Source organism: Triticum aestivum, chromosome 1D (genome assembly GCF_018294505.1).
Source record: "Triticum aestivum cultivar Chinese Spring chromosome 1D, IWGSC CS RefSeq v2.1, whole genome shotgun sequence".
In the NCBI taxonomy this organism is placed as follows: Eukaryota; Viridiplantae; Streptophyta; class Magnoliopsida; order Poales; family Poaceae; genus Triticum; species Triticum aestivum.
The window spans coordinates 135,946,334-135,967,778 of record NC_057796.1 but is presented as its reverse complement, the minus strand read 5'-3'; positions in this window follow the sequence as shown (position 1 = coordinate 135,967,778).

The following is a 21,445-nucleotide window of genomic DNA, read 5'->3' as shown; positions in this document are numbered from 1 at the left end:
GTAAAGATTAATTGATGGTTTTTGGTTTCGAGGCCCGAAACGGCTCCCGATGAGTTTAGTGGAACATAAATTTCAAATAGACTACACTGCTCAGATGCGTAAATATTATGTTACTGCCAAAAATTGGCACAAAATATGAAGGAGACCAATGGAAGTACTACTAGCAACCCATAATTTAACTACTCGCATGCGCACAGTGGAGTAGTAATGTCTTTCTTCCGCCCTCACGTCCACTCAATTTGCATGCGCTGTATTAATTGACCATCAATGAAGTGAAGGACTTTACACGCGTCAAATTATCACATGGGGTGGATCTTGGTACAAAATTGCGTCCGCCCGTGTACCCACGTGTGCGTGAGAGGGAATGAGTGCGTGCACATCTTCGCTTCGTGCATGTACCGCCAGTGCGGCTCAGGGAGGACGAGTACATTCTTCTGGAACCAGCAGCACGTCATTGTGATCAATCCACACAAGGATGTCGCGACAACGCCTCCACATGTGCCACGTGGCTTCATGAACTGCAAGAGAGACACTGTGTAGCGTGCCATTGTGTTTTGCACATACTCAAAGTACTAGTAAGGTACACGTGCATTGCACATGTCAGATTTTGCAACCAAATTATGAATAAATACCACACTGTAGCATGTAATCTCTGAGTCATATATGTCTGATGTAGACCTTTGTTTAATTCTTATAGTTCATCTCATTTAAAATCAATTAGTTCTTATAAAAAACCTAGGGCCTCTTTGATTCGTAGGATTTCCAAAACGCGGGAATAGGAAGAGCATGGGATTAGAGTGGAATGTCGTCTTGAATCCTACTGGATGGTACGAGTGTTTGATTGTGCATAGAAAAAACGCAGAATTCTTTCAAAGAGGTTTGAGTGGATGGGATGTTTCCTATGAAATCTAGTGCAAATGAATCATATGGAAAATTTCTAAGATGTGCACGCACTCATTCCCTATGGTTTACAATCCTACGAATCAAACAACCAAGATAGGAAAAATTCCTAAGGATTAGAATCCTCCAAAATCCTTCGAGAATCCTTTGAATCAAACAAGACCTTAATCTATTTTATGATTCATGGAATTGTGCATTGTAAAGCATAAAGTAAAAACAAATAATGGCAATTCAACTAGAAAAAAAAGTTTGGGCAGTTATGATACGGAAGATTCTAGAACAAAGGAGAACCACTGTTGTTTTGAGATTTGTGCATTATGCTTAAGTTCAACCATGGAGTCTGCTAGATTGTACATGTGGCAAAATCCGGTGGGGAGCTAGAAGATGGTGCAAGGGGCCGAGTGGAGGGAGACTATGAAGGAGTGCACAACTGCGAGATCGATATTTAGAGAGAGGGGGCGAGAACGTGCATTGTTGCGCACAGTGGCAGAGCCATGAAAAATGTCCCAAGAGCTAGGGGGACAAGCATTGCCAATCCTTTACGAGGAGGGCCAATTCATCAACTTAAACCACTTTTACCAGCAATTTTCTAATGATCACATTCATATTAGCCTTGCTATATAGTGATGTTAGGGGGGGGCAGGGCCCTTGCTGCCCCCTGTCTTCGCCATTGTGCGCGCGTCTGAGAGATGAAGCGGAAGGCATGGATGATGAGAGGGGGGCATTGGATATATAATTAATGTGGGTGTATTAGCTATATATGTAATCCTATATAGAGAGGTATAGATTGATCGATGTGGACGTGGGAAAAAGGGTGAGACCTCACTAGATATATAGATTGATCGGTTTATATGGAAAACTATGAAAGACCTAGCTATATACACACACACATAGAGGAACATCGACCGTTGCGCATGCACGTGAGAGATAAAGAATGCCCGATATGATCGAGAGGGGGATGTGTGTGTGTGTGCCTTCATGGGAGACCGACCTGAAGAAAAAGATTGCATGTGCGATGGATAATGCCGACTAGTAGTGTGTGTGCATGCATGCACGAGAGAAAGTTAGTGGTACAATTATAAAGAGAATACAATGTGTGGGTGTAAAAGACTAGGTGAGGTCATAATCAATGTAAAGTTGAATTCAAATACTTGAATAAGAGATCATGATGTTTGAAACCCATGCATGCATGAATATAACGGAGATCTGCACGGTGTGGTTTGGAAACAAGCATGCTGTAATGTATACACATTGAACAAGGTCAGACTGGTTTGAATTTGAGATGCCGATGGCAGACATCGTTTGGCCACATTGCATCCGTGCATGGACACACTATTCTAATTGGAGATGATGGGTGGCTTTCGCATCACATATCTATATCTATACCCCTATATATTATATTTTATATATTTTATATGGTGTGCGGATAACTTTAACTTTGAAAGATGGTCGTTGGATGAGGCCAATCCGATGGTGCAGAGATTCCACTAGATTTTGCCACATGTACAATCTAGAAGACTCTATGGTTGAACTTAAGCATAATGCACAAACCTCAAAACACAAGAACTTCTTCTTTGTTCTAGAATCTTCCATATCAGAATTGCCCAAATGTTTTTCTACATGATCTGTTTTTACTTTATGCCTTACAACGCACAATTCTATGAATCTAAAAATAGATTAGCTTTCTTATAAAAACTAGATGATTTTGAATGAAATGAACTATTAGAATTAAACGAACATCTACATCATGCATATATGACTCAAAGCTTACATGCTATAATGTGGTATTTATTCATAATTTGGTTGCCAAATCTCATGCGTGCAATGCACGTGTACCTTACTAGTCTAAATGGTGTCTGTGTGTGTGTGTTGTGTGTGTTAAACACATTGTACGTAGTATATCATACTAGTCTAAATTGTCTTTTTTTTGGTACACGTTAAGCTTGTTCTCCCGAAATTTCAAGCTGCGCCTTGTTATGCCGAAATTTCAAGCTAGCATCTTTGTCTATCGTGCTGCGAAACTCCCGCCTCTTCAACCTGCGCATTGTTTCCCTGAAATATTTAAGATAAATCTTTGTCTCGTTGTGCTCCGACAACTCCCTCCATCTCAACCCGCGCCTTGCTATTCCAAAATTACAACGCGCGCGAAAACTCCCACCTCATGTGAAATCCCGACACGCGAAATTCCCGTGATACCCCTGAACCAAAAGAACCGCCTCAAATCGGTGGGGGTACTTTTGTAACTTACCCCACATTTCGGACAAGCGCGTCCCTAAGCTATGCTTCCCCACTCCCATCCCATCCGCCCACCCATTCATACACCGAGGCCGGGAAAACCCGCGAAGCCCCACACCCTCCTCCGTCCGCCACCCAGCCGGAGCCTCTTCCCCGACGATGTTGTCCACAGCAACACCTCGACGTCCCTCATCCACCATACCAGATGAGGATCCGTCGTCGATCTGGTCGTCCCGCCGGTTCAGCACCCCGTCCTCCACCTCCAAGGAGCTGCCCCGACGTTCCCCTCGTCTTTCGCGCCACCTCCATTCCCACACCGCCGTCTTCACCTGCACCACCGAAAGAGCATCATCATCACCGTTTCCTCGGATGAAGCTGCGGCCTAATCGGCGCCACCAAAGAGGTTGTACACTAATCGCTACATTTTCTTCTTGATTCGATATCACGGTGCTATCGGCGCTCGGTCCCGAGCCGACACGGCGCGGCTCCATCCACGGCGGCGTCACCGGCCACTTCCTCCACGGCGTCGCTCCCTCGGCGGCGACGTCCACATTAGTAGGAGTTGCTGCTGCTTTAGCTCTCGCCCGCGCTGCTGCTCTGCTCTTGCTCTCGGTCCCCTGCCTGGTCTGCTCTTGCTCGCGCTGCTGCTCGCGCTCTTGCTCTTGCTTGCGATGCTGCTCCGATTTAGCTACACTTCAGTCGACTGAATCGACTTTTGGGTCAGTCGATTTTCAGAGGGTGGGGGGGCTCGCCGGAGTTAAGGAAGAACTAGCCGCAGCAGGGAGGGGGGCTCACCGGAGAGGTACCCCACTATCTATCTTAGGGTTCAGGGTGGGGGCGGTGGTCGCCGGCGGTGGTGGGCGGTGGCGTGGGGATCGCCGGAGAAAATGCTCGGCACGGGGGGGCCTAGAGGGATGGCCGGGGCGGCGGCGGACCGGTGGTGGGGAGTGTTTTTGGGGCGGGTAGGGCGGCGCACCGCCGGCCGCGGGCGGCGGGGGGCGGCTGTTTGGCCGGTGGTGGCTGGCGACTCAGGGGGGTGGAGGTTGAAGATGAACTGCAGGCCCTTGATTTCATATCCAACGGCTGCAAAATCGACTTACCAGAGATGAAAAAGTCAATCGACTGACGTGTAGCCTCACCTCTAGTGCGTTCAGTTTCGATAGTAAAATTCAGTTTCGATAGCAAAATTCAGTTTCGACAGTTAACTTCAGTTTTGACAGTTAAATTCAGTTTCGACAGTTAAGTTTAGAGATGAGCGGCTGATGTATACATCTAGCACTTTGTGGTTATGTATTTTACGTCATCTATTGGAGACGTTATTAGAATTCCACTCAGGTTAACGCTGTCTCTCTTGTCCTGCTTCAGCCTCGGCGTCGTACAATTCACCGGAGCTGCTCCAACGACGAAACCCTCCATCACAGCGGAGCAGTACCTCGGGCTCCATCTCCAGACGCCTAAGATCTTCTTCCCCTCCTCCGACAGTGAAGTCAGCCAGAGCATCCTCACCGGCCAACCCAATCACGCTGAGATCGACATGGCTTCGCCAAACAGGTTGTACACTTCTTATGGTTTGACTTAATCTCACCATGCTTCTTTGCCTCCTGTGATCTTCCAATTCTTGTGAACCAAACACCCAGATTAGCAGAAATCATGTGTTTTTAAATTCTCTGTTTTGCATGTGCATTCCTATCCTATTCCTGTGTATTTCCTATCCTGCGTTGTTAGAATCCTCAAATTCAAATAAGCCCTTACACAATTACTTCTGTTACAGATATGTGTCAAAGAAAACCTTGTGTGGTTTGTCCTGCTCCTGCGGTGCTGTGTTCCACCCCAACTGAGCTGCTCCAACGACGGAAGGGTTCACCACAGCAGGGATCCGCTCTCCAGACTGTCTTTCGCCGCCTCAGATCTTCCTCCCCGCCGCCGACAGCCACGACAACTGCATTACCATCATCAACTGAGTAGATGACCTTGAGGACTACACGGGTCCGCAAGAGAGGTCGCACTCTTCCGTGTCTGCTTAAGTTATGCATCACTTAATATGATGACATGCTACTTTATCATCGTGTTCACCTATTAGACTCCGACTCAGGTCCAAACTTATGCTGAAACTTGAGTTTTTAAATGGTTTTGGGGTACATATTGGGGCAGCAATCAGTACTATCTGTCTACTATCTGGTTAATCTCGGGTGTCTACTATGAGTTTCATGTTGGGTGCAAACAAACATTAAAGGAGCCATTATCTGTATTTTTTAACTAAAGCTATTATCTGCCTGCTATCATTTGTTTTGGGTCTATCCACAGTTTGCTACCATCACTCTGGATTTGTGCATGCACTCCTTACATAATCTCACTATGTTTTATTCCTATGCATGTCAGTTATTGTACACAATGGAACTGAACATATAGAGAAAAAGAGAAGAGCCTTGCGTGGCAATAAAATTTCATGCAGACGTCGCTCCATGGTGGGCGCAAAGGCAGCCCCCCTCCACCCATTTCGGATCGTAATCAAGAGGAAGATAACTGTTCTGAGGGGGATTCAGAAGCAGAAGACCAGTCCTATTTACCACATGAGGTCTTCGCTCTAACTTGGCATGCTGATGTTGCTAATATCATGCATATGGTGCCTTGCATTGCTTACTGTATACATCAAAGATGTCATCTGCTTAGTTTAGACATGCTTTGTGTCAATGCCATCTGTTTAGTTTCTTTATCGTATATGTGAATCATGCAATGCCATCTTGTTTAGCCAGGCATCATATATGTGAATTTTGCAATGCCACCTTGGTTAGCCAGTCATCTTATATGTGAATTATATCATGACATCATTTTTCTATTACGTGTTAAATTTGTCAACAATTTTAGTACATTAAATTACTCTTCTTGTGCATCAGCCATTCGGCACGGTCATGGAAAAATCTGGAGTGGAAACAAGGTCTTCAGAGCAGACAATGCTATCTGACGAAGCACATGTCTTGCTGGTTACAGATAGCTCCTCAGAGGAGGATTCAGAGACAGATGACCAGTCCTATTCCCCCCCCCCCGAGGTGCATGCTCTAACTTTTTTTTGACTGGGAACTGTAGGGGAAACCCCCACAGCATATCAAAACTTTATTGATAAAGAGAGAGCAAGTACAAGTATTATGGGGGATTACAAGAGGTAATCAAACTAAACTAAGGGAAGAAGGAGAAGAAACAAGTTAAAATTACATAATATTGGCCTCAAGGTGGCAGAAATGAGATCCATCTAAGGAGATCATCCTTATAGGCAGCTTTCACTCTATATTGCATTAAACTAATATCATGGATGAATGCACTTCTCCATTTATTGAATCCAGCTCTCTCATGCCTGAAGACCTTAGCGTTCCTGAGAATCCAGATATTCCAGCAAGCAATAAACACCACTTCAGTGAAGAAGGGCTTCCTAAAACTCCTGCTAGCATTAATAACCAAATCAGCCATGGAGTCACCAGATGACCAATCAATTTGCAGATAGTTCCAAACTCTGACACTAAAATTGCAATTAAAGAATAGATGATCTCTTGTTTCCCTAGTCTGCAAAGGACAAAGGACACAATTTACTCCATCCTCCAAATGCCAATGCCTCCTGTCCACCATGTCCTTGGTGTTCAACCTGTCCATAATAAGCATCCAAGCGAATACTTTGATTTTCATTGTACAGGAGGACTTCCAGATCCAAGCTGTCAGAGGGTTGAAGGATTCTGATGCAAAAGTATGTGAGTAAAACAACTTTGGTGAGTACCCCTTGGCAGTGCCATTCCAAAACCAAATATCCTTGGACCCAGGTGTTCTATTGAGGCCACCCAACAGAGACTGGAGTGGTCAGGTCATCAAAAGCCTAGCTGGACAAAGGAAGGTGGAAGTGCTGGAACATGTCCTGAGAGTCCAAGAACTCTTGAGCAGTGATCCAGGGGTCCTTAACATAGGAATAGAGCCTGGGAAATGTGAATTGAAGGCTAGACACCTGATCATCAAGTTGCCAGTTGTCTGACCACATGAGGGCAGTGTCCTCTCCATTAATCTGAACCCAAGCACACTCCCTAAAGGTTTGCATGACCTTGCATATATCCTTCCATCAGAAAGAGCCACAATCAGAAGTTCCTTGGGGTACTCTACCATGATAGTAGGTATCCCAAATTAAAGACACCCATGGGAGCTCCTTTTTATTAAGAAAGTTATTCGCATGTTTGAGCAGAAGTGCAACATTCTGAACACCAAGATTAAGAATACCAAGGCCTCCCTTGCTCTTTGGCCTGCAAATAAGGTCCCAAGCAGCAAGTGAAGGGGCAGGCTCACCCCTATTCTTCCTCCAGAGGCATTGTCTCTGGATTCTCTCCAATTGCTTTAGTATTCCAGCAGGAACAGCCAAACTGCAAAGGAAAAAAAAATGGGCATAGAAGACAAGGCAGAGTTTAGAAACTGCAGTCTTTCCCCCTGATTTAAAAAAGAGGAACTAGTTGTCATTCTCCTCTCCATGCAGTCCACCAATGGCATAAAATCCACCATTTTAGGCCTTGTAGTTCCCACTGGTAACCCAAGGTAGGTAAAAGGCATTTTCCCAATCTGGCATCCAAATGCAGCAGCTAATTCAGTCATGACAGCAATGTCCACATTGATGGGAATAATAAAGGATTTGTGGTAGTTCACATCAAGACTAGTGGACACAGAGAAGACCTTGAGCATGTCCTTCAGAGCTATAAGTTGGTCCTTGTCAGCAGGCAAGATAATTAAAGTGTCATCAGCATACTGGATCACAGGGTAGTCCTGGTCATGACAAGGTATAGGTAGATGAAGAATGCCCCTTCTGAACATGTCATTGATTACAGTCTGCAGGAGATCAGCAGCTAGAACAAAAAGGAGGGGAGAGACTGGATCACCCTGTCTGACACCCTTTTTACATCTGAACTTCCTACCAGGAACTCCATTAAGCAGAACAGATGAGGTACCTGTGGACAAAAGTTGCTTCATCCAAAGAATCCACTTCTTATTAAAGCCCTTATATCTCAATATTTGCACTATGGCCTCATGCTCAAGGGAATCAAAAGCCTTCACAAAATCCAACTTTAGAATCACAATAGATCTCTTGGACTGGTGGCACTGGTGTAAATACTCAAAAGTCCACCCAATACAATCCTGAATTGTTCTGCTTTTTATGAAACCATACTGGTTCTTGTGAACACACTGCATAATCACCTCTTGAAACATATTGGCTGCCATCTTAGAAAGGAACTTAAGACCCATTCCTGTTAAAGAGATAGGTCTGAAGTCACCCACCTCTTCAGGTGAGGGCTTCTTAGGCACCAGAGTTATATATGAGTCATTGATATTTTCCAGATGAGCAGAACCATCAAAGAAAGCCTGGGCCGGATCATAAAAATCCTGAGAAATTATGTGCCAGCACCTTTTGAAGAAGAGACCATTAAAACCATTTGGACCTGGAGCATTATCAACTGGCATATGTTTGACAATCTTGTCCATTTCCTCCTTCTCAAAAGGCTTAGTGAGAATATCTAAACCCTCAACTGGTTCAATGAGGGAAGAAAGATCAAAACCCATGCTAATTCCCCTGGAAGAATCCATTCTGTTTTTAAAACAATTCCATATAATACCCTCCATTTGTGAGTGATCAGTCACCAAAGTACCATCACGCAATTTTAAACTAGCAATAGAATTCCTTCGATGCCTCTCAGTAGCCATAGCATGAAAGAACTTGGTGTTCTCACCACCCACTTTAATGTATCTGATAGTACATCTTTTCTTCCAATAAAGATATTGAAGGGAAGCAATTTCTCAACATGGTTTTTAACCACTTTCCTGAAATTGGATTCATGCCTGTAAAGTGGTCTATATTCCTCAAGCTCATCCAAGAGCAGAACAACATTATTGCATTTACATACTAGAGTTTTCAGTTTGGAAATGTTCTTCTGCCATCTCTTGAGACACATTCTCAGGGACTTAAATTTGTCAGCTATCCTAGCAGTAATATGCCCCTTTCTGGATTGTTTCTGCCATGAAGAATCAACACAATCCATAAAACCCTCCAGCTCCAACAAATAATTCTCAAACCTAAAAATAATAGACTTGGGAATAGAAGTTTTGATGGTAACCACACAAGGCACATGGTCAGATGAAGTTCTAGCAAGAGGTAGCACCTCAGTCATGGGATAGTCAGATATCCAATCAACAGAAGTGAAGAACCAGTCTAGCTACTCAAGCAGTGGAGTATCCTGCATATTGGACCAAGTGTAGGATCTGCCTCTCATGGGCAATTCCAAAAGACCTAAGTGGCCAATAATCTCATTAAATATGAACATGTCATTCAGATCACCACCAGGTAGGTTTCTGTTATCCAAAGAACGCGAGAAATTAAAATCCAACAATTCCTGTTTCCTTTGAATGGCAGGCCTGTTTAAAGACCCAACAATTCATGTTGTTATGATTGGCAGGCTTACCGGGGGTGCCATGAATCTGGCAAGGCCGATCGAGTATTCTGTCCAAACTAGATGGACCATCTCTGTTTCCTTTGAATGGCTTCTTTCGTTTACCGGGTTTGGAGCCACTGAATCCGGCATTGACCGCCGTGTCTTCGGTACCTTCGTTATTGCTTCGACACTTGTGCTTGTTGCCTCGTGGCTTGCCATTGCCATCCCTGGCTTCGGAGGTGCCAGGGTCGCTGGTGATATTGCTTCTACGAGCTAGCCAGCTATCTTCTCCCGCGCAAAAGCAGGTCATAAGTGCGGTAAGGGCTGCCATGGACTTCGGCTTTTCTTGGCCGAGGTGTCGAGGGAGCCACTCTTCTCAGACGCTGTGTTTAAAGGCCACGAGGGCTTCGGCGTCTGGACAATTCACAATTTGGTTCTTTTTAATCAAGAACCTGGTCCAGAATTTCCGAGTTGATTCTCCGGGTTGCTGGACTATGTCACTAAGGTCATCGGCGTCTGGAGGCTGAACATAGGTGCCTTGGAAGTTGTCCCTAAAGGCGTCCTCCAAGTCTTCCCAGCTACCAATAGAGTTTTTTGGGAGGCTGTTTAACCAGTGTCATGCTGGTCCCTTTAATTTTAGCGGGAGGTGTTTGATGGCATGGAGATCATCACCGCGGGGCATATGAATATGGAGAACAAAATCCTCGATCCATATTGTAGGGTCTGTAGTGCCATCGTATGATTCAATGTTCACGGGTTTAAATCCCTCGGGGAATTGGTGCTCCATAACCTCATCGGTGAAGCATAAAGGGTGTGCGGCGCCTCTGTATCGAGCGATGTCGCGGCGCACTTCGGATGAGGTCCGAATGCGGTTTTTGGCTTGGGTGAGGTTGCGCCTGTCACGCCAGGCCTGATGGTCGTCCTCCCGCATTGGAGCACGCCCCCTTGACCCATAGATTGATCTTGTTTGACCGGCTCTATTGTCCAGGTCCTTGCGTAGGTCATAGGTATAGCCCGGGGCCGCTGTCTCCCTGCCTTGACAGCGGGGTGGCGCGGGCTGGTGTTCGGCGTGGGTAGCCTGTCTGTCCCGTCCACGTGGTGGTCGGTCGGGTTCGTCAGCAGTTTTATGCTTTGGCGGTATTGGCTCAAGGGCCTCGTCGTCAAATTGAGGTAGTAGCTTGCGCTTCGGATAACTCTTAGTTGGGCATTCGAGGCCGTATTCCTCGGCTGCCAGGACATTAGTCCATCTGTCATTGAGTATATCCTGTTCAGCTTGAAGCTGCTGCTGCTTCTTTTTCAGGCTTCTCGCAGTGGCGATTAGCCTGCGCTTAAAACGCTCTTGCTCGAGGGGTTCCTCTGGCATGATGAAGTCTTCGTCGCCGAGGCTCACATCCTCTTCGGAGATCGGTAGGTAGTTACTATCCTCCGAGTCCTCGTTCCCGATTGGATCGGTCGGGTTAACTTGCCCATCCTCCCAATCATCCTGTTCGGATGTTGCCTCGACAGGGGCTTCGGGGTCTTCAGCATTCTCCGGAGTTATATTGTCTTCAGTGCCGGTATTGCTGTCTTTTCTGCGACGCGATTTGGAGCGGCGCTGCTGACGTCGACGCTTTGGAGGTGCTTCAGTAGGCTTGTCCTCAACCAGATCCTTCTTGTTGTCGTCATCATCCTCTTTGGGTGTGTCCATCATGTACACGTCGTATGTGGAGGTGGCCGTCCAACATCCAATAAACGTAGGGTCTTAGCCTTGTTCGTCTCCGGCATCGTCGTCCATGCCGTTGATGTCTTCGGAGGCGTAGTCCAGCATGTCGGTTAGATCTTCAACAGTGGCTATGAAGTGGGTGGTGGGTGGGACGTAAAATTCCCCGCACTCAGCCCCTAGTCCAGGCTGGGTGTAATTCAGAAGCAACTCCTCTGTAATGGCGAGGGATCGCATTAAGTCCAGAGCCTCGTTTAGGAGTGAGGTTTGGATAGAGAAGCATGAGTCCGCAAGGCTGACCAGGGTGAAAGCCTCCAGGCAGCGCCCGCTTGATGCGGACCTCGAGAGTTCGGATTCAGAGTCCGAGGAAGAGTCCGGCGCTTTAGCGACAAGGGGAGCTTGGTTCGTCTTCGGGTTTGCCAATGACTCCGTTTCCTCCAGATCTCCGGTAGCGAGTTCCATAATTGCAGGGAGTCCGGCAGGCTCTAAACTCCCGTCTTCGAAACTGGTAGTCTGCTCTGGATCTGAGGCCAAGCGGTGGTCGGGGCCGCGAACCCTTCGAAGATCTAGTCTCCTCGGATATCGGCGACGTAGTTTAAGTTCCCGATGTTGGGAATCGTAGCATAATTTTAAAATTTTCCTACGCTCACCAAGATCCATCTATGGATTATACTAGCAATGAGGGGAAAGGAGTGCATCTACATACCCTTGTAGATCGCGAGCGGAAGCGTTCCAATGAACGTGGATGACGGAGTCGTACTCGCCGTGATTCAAATCACCGATGACCGAGTGCCGAACGGACAGCACCTCCGCGTTCAACACACGTACGGTGCAGCGACATCTCCTCCTTCTTGATCCAGCAAGGGGAAGGAGAGGTTGATGGAGATCCAGCAGCACGACGGCATGGTGGTGGATGTAGCGGGTCTCCGCAGGGCTTCGCCGAGCTTCTGCGAGAGGGAGAGGTGTAGCAGGGGAGGAGGGAGGCGCCCAAGGCTGTAATGTTGCTGCCCTCCCTCCCCCCCCCCTTTATATAGGCCCCCTGGGAGGGGGGGCGCTGGCCTGGAACCCATCTGGAGGGGGGGGGCGGCCAGGGGGTAACTTACCCCCCAAGTCAAGTGGGGCGCCCCCCACCCTAGGGTTTCCAACCCTAGGCGCAGGGGGGAGGCCCATGGGGGGCGCCCCAGCCCACTATGGGCTGGTTCCCTTCCCACTTCAGCCCATGGGGCCCTTCGGGACAGGTGGCCCCACCCGGTGGACCCCCGGGACCCTTCCGGTGGTCCCGGTACAATACCGATAACCCTCCGGTATGATTGTGATTGCCTGTACGAACTAAACCCTCCGGTTTATATAGACACCGGAGGGGCCTAGGGTTGTATAGAGTCGGTTTACAGAGAAAGGTATCTTCGTATCCGAACGCCAAACTTGTCATCCACACAAAGGAGAGTCCCATCCAGACATGGGAGAAGGTCTTCTATCTTGTATCTCCACAGCCCATCAGTCCGGCCCATGCCACATAGCCCGGACGCCCGGGGACCCCCTAATCCAGGACTCCCTCACCCGTGGTGGGAGCGGCCGGAGGGCGGCGATTTGCCCCGGTCCGGGCGCCGTTGCTGCGGTTGTGCCCGTTGGTGGGGGAAAGGGGCGCAGATGGACTAACCCCTTCACCCGTACATTGGGGAGCATGGCCGTCAGGGTGTTGTTGATGTTGCTCTCCTTTGGCGCCTCCTGCTCCTGCGTCGGCTGCGGGGGAAGTGGTGATGGCACCGCCTGCTCCGACCACTCCCCCAGCAGCGTCCGCATCCTCGTGTGCCTCCGCACCCTCCACGGTGTTGGAGGCCACGAGTGGCAGAGCCTTCGAGGTGGATGGGTGAGCCGAAGGACCGGGCTTCTTCTTGGGCGCCATGGTCGATGGCATCATCGAAGATGAAGATGGTGATGAAGTCGAAGCGTTGTGCACGCCTTCAGGTTCGCGCAAGCGAGCCCCTACCTGGCACACCAAAGATGTCGCGGGAAACCACGGCCACCTATGGGACCAAGAGGCCCCTTGCTAGTTCGGCAGGGGGCGACGCGTTGCACAAAGAGCAGACGAGCGTGGGGCAGCACGCCAGAGATCACACATGCAATTTTACCCAGGTTCAGGCCGCCGTGAGGCGTAAAACCCTACTCCTGCTTTGGTGGATTGATGGTGGAAAGGTGGTGGCGGAGCGTAGTACACTTGCCCGGCAGGGATTGCCTCAGGGTAGCAGCGACTACGCGCGTATGAGGGTGTGAGTTATCCAATCTTCTAACCCTTTCTACGGTTGCCATGGGCCTCCTTTTATAGATCAAGGGGTTACCATAGTGGCAAAGTAGTCATGATGCACTGATAAGATAGCAAACAGTGCTATCATACATAACTATGCGGGTTGACAGGGCCCATTAAATGCATCGCTAAATGTCACATCACTGGTTGCCCGGCAAGGCTTGCCGGGCTATCTTGGCAGCTCCACGCCTGCTTGCTTGACACATCGCAGGACGGGTATCGTATGTGGGTTTCTCCTGTATGAAATGGCTGCCACTTAATCACCTTGCGGCTTGACACCGCACTGATCGATGACGTGGGTCGTGGTAGAGTGGTTGGTAAGGTGGTTTTGCCTCCGTGAGCCCCGGCAGGCCCTGCCGGGGTGCTTTGGTTGTCTCTTTCTGGGGGTGGCCTCGCCCCTTGCCGGGATCGCCTGCCTGGCAAGGGAGGCTTTTCTCTTGAAGAAATCCTGCTTCTCTGGCTCGATCTTGGTCCCACCGATCTGCATGTTGGTCCTCCGAATCTCTGGAGTTCTTGCACTCTGATCTGGGTTGGTGCTTCAATCTTGTTCCCGTGCCTGTGCACAGTCTAGGCAATAGACCCAGGGTTTGTTGCACCGACATTTAGGCTATGTGATGATATTGGATCGTGGAACTACAACCGATTGAAATTGGAATTTCATCAGAAGTTTTATCCTATGCATCTGGTTCATCGTGATCGGAATTATATATATAATTTTTGGCCTTGTGAAGGAGAAAGTATCGCTCAAGCTTGGGGGAGGATTAAGTCAATGTTATATTCATGCCCCAATCATGAGATCTCAAGAAAAATTATTATTCAAAACTTTTATGCTCGGCTTTCTCATAATGATCGATCCATGCTCGATACTTCTTGTACTGGTTCTTTTATGAAGAAGGATATTGAATTCAAATGGGATTTATTGGAAAGAATTAAATGCAACTCTGAAGATTGGAAACTCGATGAAGGTAAGGAGTCAGGTATAAACCTTATGTTTGATTGTGTTAAATCTTTTATGGATACCGATGCTTTTCATGATTTTGGCACTAAATATGGACTTGACTCTGAGATAGTAGCTTCTTTTTGTGAATCATTTGCTAGTCATGTTGAACTCCCTAAGGAGAAGTGGTTTAAATATCATCCTCCCATTGAAGTGAAAGTAGTAGACCTATTAAAAGTTGAAGAAGAAACTGTTACTTATAATGTTGATCCTATTATTCCTACTGCTTATATTGAGAAACCACCTTTTCCTGTTAGAAAGGATCACGCTAAAGCTTCAACTATGGTTCGTAAGAGTTATACTAGAACACCTACACCCCCTGAATAAATTAAAGTTGAACCTAGTATTGCTATGGTTAAAGATCTCTTGGTCGATAATATTGATGGGCATGTTATTTATTTCTGTGATGAAGCTGCTAGAATTGCTAAACCTGATATTAAAGATAAACATAGATATGTTGTTGGCATGCTTGTTGTTTCTATTAAAATTGGAGATCATTGTTATCATGGCTTATGTGATGTGGGTGCTAGTGTGAGTGCAATTCCTTATACCTTGTACCAAGAAATTATGAATGATATTGCACCTGCTGAGATAGAAGATATTGATGTTACTATTAAGCTTGCCAATAGAGATACTATATCACCAATTGGGATTGTTAGAGATGTTGAAGTCTTGTGTGGGAAAATAAAATACCCTACTGATTTTCTTGTTCTTGGTTCCCCACAAGATAATTTTTGTCCCATTATATTTGGTAGACATTTCTTGAATACTGTTAATGCTAAGATGGACTGCGAGAAAGATATTGTTACTGTTGGTTTAGAGGATATGTCTCATGATTTTAATTTCTCTAAATTTCGTAGACAACCCCATGATAAAGAATTGCCTAGTAAGGATGAAATTATTGGTCTTGCTTCTATTGTCGTGCCTCCTACTGATCCTTTAGAACAATATTTGCTAGACCATGAAAATGATATGTTTATGAATAAAAGAAGGGAAATATATGAAATATTCTTTAATCAAGGGCCTGTTTTGACACACAATTTGCTTGTTGAAATCCTTGGAGATCCTCCTCCACCCAAGGGTGATCCCGTGTTTGAGCTTAAACAATTACCTGATACTCTGAAATATGCTTATCTTGATGAAAAGAAGAGATATCCTGTTATTATTAGTGCTAACCTTTCAGAGCATGAAGAAAAGAAATTATTGAAAACTCTGAAGAAGCACCGTGCTGCTATTCGATATACTCTTGATGATCTTAAGGGCATTAGTCCCACTCTATGTCAGCACAAAATTAATTTGGATCATGACGCTAAACCAGTTGTTGATCACCAACGACTGTTAAATCCCAAAATGAAAGAAGTGGTAAGAAATGAAATACTAAAGCTTCTAGAGGCAGGTATAATTTATCCTATTGCCGATAGTAGATGGGTAAGTCCTGTTCATTGTGTCCCTAAGAAGGGAGGTATTACTGTTGTTCCTAATGATAAGAATGAATTGATTCCACAAAGAATTGTTATAGGTTATAGAATGGTAATTGATTTTCAAAAATTGAATAAAGCTACTAGGAAAGATCATTACCCTCTACCTTTTATTGATCAAATGCTAGAAAGACTATCCAAACATACACATTTTTGCTTTCTAGATGGTTATTCTGGTTTTTCTCAAATACCTGTGTCAAAAGATGATCACGAGAAGACCACTTTCACTTGCCCTTTTGGTACTTTCGCTTATAGACATATGCCTTTTGGTTTATGAAATGCACCTGCTACCTTTCAAAGACGTATGACAGCTATATTCTCTGATTTTTGTGAAAAGATTGTTGAGGTTTTCATGGATGATTTCTCCGTTTACGTAACTTCTTTTGATGATTACTTAAGCAACCTTATTCGAGTTTTACAGAGATGTGAAGAAACTAATCTTGTCTTGAATTGGGAGAAGTGCCACTTTATGGTTAATGAAGGTATTGTCTTGGGGCATAAAATTTCTGAAAGAGGTATTGAAGTTGATAAAGCTAAAGTAGATGCTATTGAAAAGATGCCGTGTCCTAAAGATACCAAAGGTATATGAAGTTTCCTTGGTGATGCTGGTTTCTATACGAGGTTTATTAAAGACTTCTCTAAAATGTATAGGCCTCTCACCAATCTCTTGCAAAAATATGTTGCATTTGTTTTTGATGATGATTGTGTAGAAGCATTTGAAATACTTAAGAAAGCCTTGATTTCTGCACCTATTGTTCAGCCACCTGATTGGAATTTACCCTTTGAAATTATGTGTGGTGCTAGTGATTATGCCGTTGGTGCTGTTCTAGGGCAAAGAGTTGATAAGAAATTAAATCTTATTCATTATGCTAGTAAAACTCTAGACAGTGCCTAGAGAAATTATGCTACTACTGAAAAATAATTTTTAGCAGTTGTTTTTTGCTTGTGATAAGTTCAGATCTTATATTGTTGATTCCAAAGTAACTGTTCACACTGATCATGTTGCTATTAAATATCTTATGGAAAAGAAAGATGCTAGACCTAGACTTATTAGATGGGTTCTTTTTTACAAGAATTTGATTTGCATATTATTGATAGAAAGGGAGCTCAGAACCCCATTGCAGACAACTTGTCTAGGTTAGAAAATGTTCTTGATGACCCACTACCTATTGATGATAGCTTTCCTAATGAACAATTAGTTGTCATAAATGCTTCTCGTAATACTCCATGGTATGCTGATTATGCTAATTACGTTGTTGCTAAATTTATACCACCTAGTTTCACATAGCAGCAAAAGAAAAGGTTTCTCTATGATTTAAGACATTACTTTTGGGATGACCCACACCTTTATAAAGGAGTAGATGGTGTTATTAGACATTGTGTACCTGAGCATGAACAGGGACAGATCCTACGCAAGTGCCACTCCGAGTCTTACGGAGGACACCACACTAGAGATAGAACTGCACATAAGGTATTTGTCGTGGGATTGTCACGGCAGATGTCCTAGTGTGAGGACTTAGTCGTGGAGCCATCACAACAAGATTAGCTTAAAGGGGTTAAAATCGGACAAAGGACACAGGGAGTTTATACTGGTTTGGCCCCTTGCGGTGAAGGTAAAAGCCTAATCCAGTTGAGGTGGTATAACTTATGTCTCGATTACCAGGGAGCGAATACGCTTGACCTAGCTCTCGATCTCTTCTTTCTTGCCTTTAACTCGCCCCCGGGTCGTCCATTTATATACTCAGGTTGACACCCGGTGGCTTACAGAGTCCCAGCCGGCTCATAAACGTGTCCAGCCTGGTGACTTAACTACAATTGCCTTATCATACAAGTTATACACATATGGCGGTTTACACCTACGGGCCTTAAGCCGCCTTTGGGCCTTGGGCCCTTTATAAGTTATCTTCATGAACCGCCATCTTCAATTCCTTCCTAGGCTTTGTCTTTATGAGTCGTCATGAATATAACCCGGCCCCTCTTGGGCGGGTTAACTCAATAACTATATCCCCAACATTAGGCCCCAGGTTGATTTGAACCTATTCACATCAATCTTCAACACTTAGAAAAATCCCTCCTTCATTACCTTCGTGAAACTTTGTAACTCGCCATGACGTCACCTGTCATTAATTTTACACAGAACCAAAATCTTTAATGTATCTCCTTATTTTTAATGAATCTCCGAAAATCGAGGCGTTTCCACTGTTACAGATCCCTTTTTTGACCTCCTCGATTCCCGCGCTTATCACTTATCCATTTGCCTTATAAATAGGGTCGGGGGTCTCTTTCATTTTCCCCCCTCGGCCTCTTCGTCTTGTCTTCTTCCTCGCGACGCCCTAGCACTCGTGCTTCGCCGCCGTCGTCGACCCTCGCCTCTGCTTCGTCAACGGCCGCTGCATCAACCTATTCGGACCAGATTCCACTCGCGCGCCTCCGCCGCTCAACAGCCTCGGTAAGTTCTTCCTCTTCCCCCTCCATAGATCTCATTAGGGTTTACACGAGTCCATGGAAGCTCATCGATGTTCTTCACTATTCTTCGCTACAACATGGATACTCAACTCAAACTTGATATTTTTCTTGTGCGGTAATAGCCATAGTTCCTTTTTCATCATCAGAATATTTCTTTTTGAATAGAAAATCCAATCTGAAGCTTATGAACTGCTCAAGCATCCATATTTAGGTCTGAATATATTTTCATTTTCTGACACGCGGTAGATCCAAAATTGTAACATCGATCTGTGAAACCTGTTTTTCATCACTTAGCAATTTCCATCTGTAGATCTGTTCCTTCAACAGTGGTATGGACGGCTTAATTTCAAAATAATAACCCGCCAGGTATCATTAGTCCCCTTTTAAGCCGCCAATATCTGTTCAGTAATCTTGTAATATCAAGCTCCGGCTTAATATCTAATTGTGCTTCATTATTGTTTGTCCTTGAATCATAAGCCGGCTTAACCATGTGATCTTAAACCGGCGTAATCTTTTTCCAGAAATGGCTAAGACATATACTTCTTGCAATTGGGTCAAATCCCGGATTACTGAGGCAGATTTGAACAATCATGTCGCCACTGGCGGCTTAGCCAAAAAGGAGGATATCCATTGGAGAGCTCCTGGTGATGAAGTCCTTCCTCAACCCAAGGATGGAGAAGTAATTGTTTTTACTGATCACTTGGGTCGGGGGTTCAGCCCTCCCGGCTCAAAAAATTTCCGTGATGTGCTTCATTTCCTCCAACTACATCCTCAAGACATCGGACCCAACTCCGTGTCTAATATTTGCAATTTTCAAGTATTCTGTGAAGCCTATCTTGATGAAGAACCCACAGTTGATCTATTGAGGGAATTTTATTACTTAAACCGCCAAACTGAATTTGTTGATGGGCCATGCCAAGAACATGGTGGAGTCGTTATTCAAAAGAGGAAAGATGTCAGTTTTCCTCACGCCAAGCTGCATAGCCACCCCAAAGATTGGAATCAAACTTGGTTCTATGCTCGAGACACATCTCCGGCTGGTGAAAATCCTCTGTCGGGTTACCGCCAACACCGGCTTAACACTAACCATCCACTTCCCCAATGTCTTGATGCAAAGGAATGGGCCAGGTATGCACCTGCCTTCTCAAAGCTCCGAGCTTTTATGGCCAACGGCCTAACTGGAGTCGATTTTTTCCGGTGTTGGCTGTCTTGGGGTATCCTGCCATTAAGCCGCCGCCCCGGCTTAATGTGCGAATATACTGGTGATGTTAAAGATCCTCAGCGCCATTGCGATATTCAGCTAACTGAAGCAGAAGTTACTGAAGCGACCAAAAAACTGTTGAATGAGCCTGTAAAAGAGTGCAGCAAAACTAGACTCGGTCCTTTTTGTACTATCAACAAGCCACCAGTCGTAAGAATTGCTCAACTCCTACTTAATCCTCCTTCTGAATATTCTCTTATGATCTTTCCAATCTTAACAGGCTGACGACCCATTTTGGAAGAAGAAACCGCAGGATAAGCCGGCCAAAGCGCCTCGTGTCAAAACTAAGGCCAACAAAAAACCTTCAAAAAAGAAAACCGCCGAGTCTGCCGAGTTAAATATTGACGACGACGATGATAATCATGAGTCAGAGGTAGAACTTGATTCGCTTGGCTCTTTTTTTCGTACATCTCATTGACAATGATTGTTATCAGGACGACGCAGAGGCTAGCCGTGCAGGTGACGCGGAGGTAATTATTCTTTCCTCCGGCTCAGAACTTCTGCCAACACAGAAAACTCGTCAAGCAAGCCGGAAAGTAAGATTTTCTCACCCTCTAGCTTACTTGGATCCAAACTTTCTTTTGAAGAAACAGCAACATGAAGCTCGCCGAACGACCCGGCATAGCGGCAACGTGATCACGTCTTTCGGGTTACCGAACACTCCACTTCGCAAACGCCGTCCCGAGGTCTTACATATTTCTGACGTACTTTACCCCAAGGTGGGTTATTTTCGACAACCTCTTAACCCGTCTGATTCAAACTAGCAGGAGACTTCTCATTCCTCTTCTAGCGAGTCAACAGGAACACAAATTCCAGCTTTCAAGACTGTACCTGGGTAAGACTATTTTTAACTATTCCATATTTTGTGCTTGGTCATCACCTTGATTTTATTTTCTTGTTTTTCAAGGGCCAAGCTAAACCCAGTAAAAAGGCAAAGCTAAATAAGCCAGTCAATGACCCCAATTCATCTGAGCTAGAAAAGCAGCAACCAGAGCCTTCTCATCCAATTGCTGATAACCCTGCTGATGATCTACCGCTAGAAGACCATCATGTTGACATTGATCCGATGATTGTTAACCCAACTGATATCAATCCACAAAGCCCTATCAGAGCCACTAGTCTTGTTAAGCCGGCAGAAAAGGATGATGATGTTACTATTACTTGTCATGGCTTCACAACCCCGGGTCGTCCTACCGCCTTATCCAGGCACAACACCAAAGAAGAAACTTCTGCTGAGGATAAAGGCAAGCGGGATGTCGACTTAGAACGCTATACCCAGCTCAATGCCCAGGACCTCCATTCTGGCTACTTGAACCGGTTATACACCAGCCGTGATTTTGAAGCCGGCTTAGTGAACATGATGAAGGATCGCTATGAGGTAAACTCTGTTACTTCCCTTCATATAAACATATCTTCATTAGCCTCCAAGTTTATTGCACATGACAGAATAGAATGTGCTTTAAACTTCAACAGCTGCATAGATGAAAACCAGTAGCCCCCAAGGGCCGGATTATATTTTAGAGATGAACCGGGACTTATGATAATAGTACTACAATTCTGCATATGTAGCCCCCAAGGGCCAGCTTAATAGATATGTTTAAGCCGGGACTTTTGAGTAGTAGAAGTAAACATTGCCTCTGTAGCCCCCAAGGATCGGCTTAACA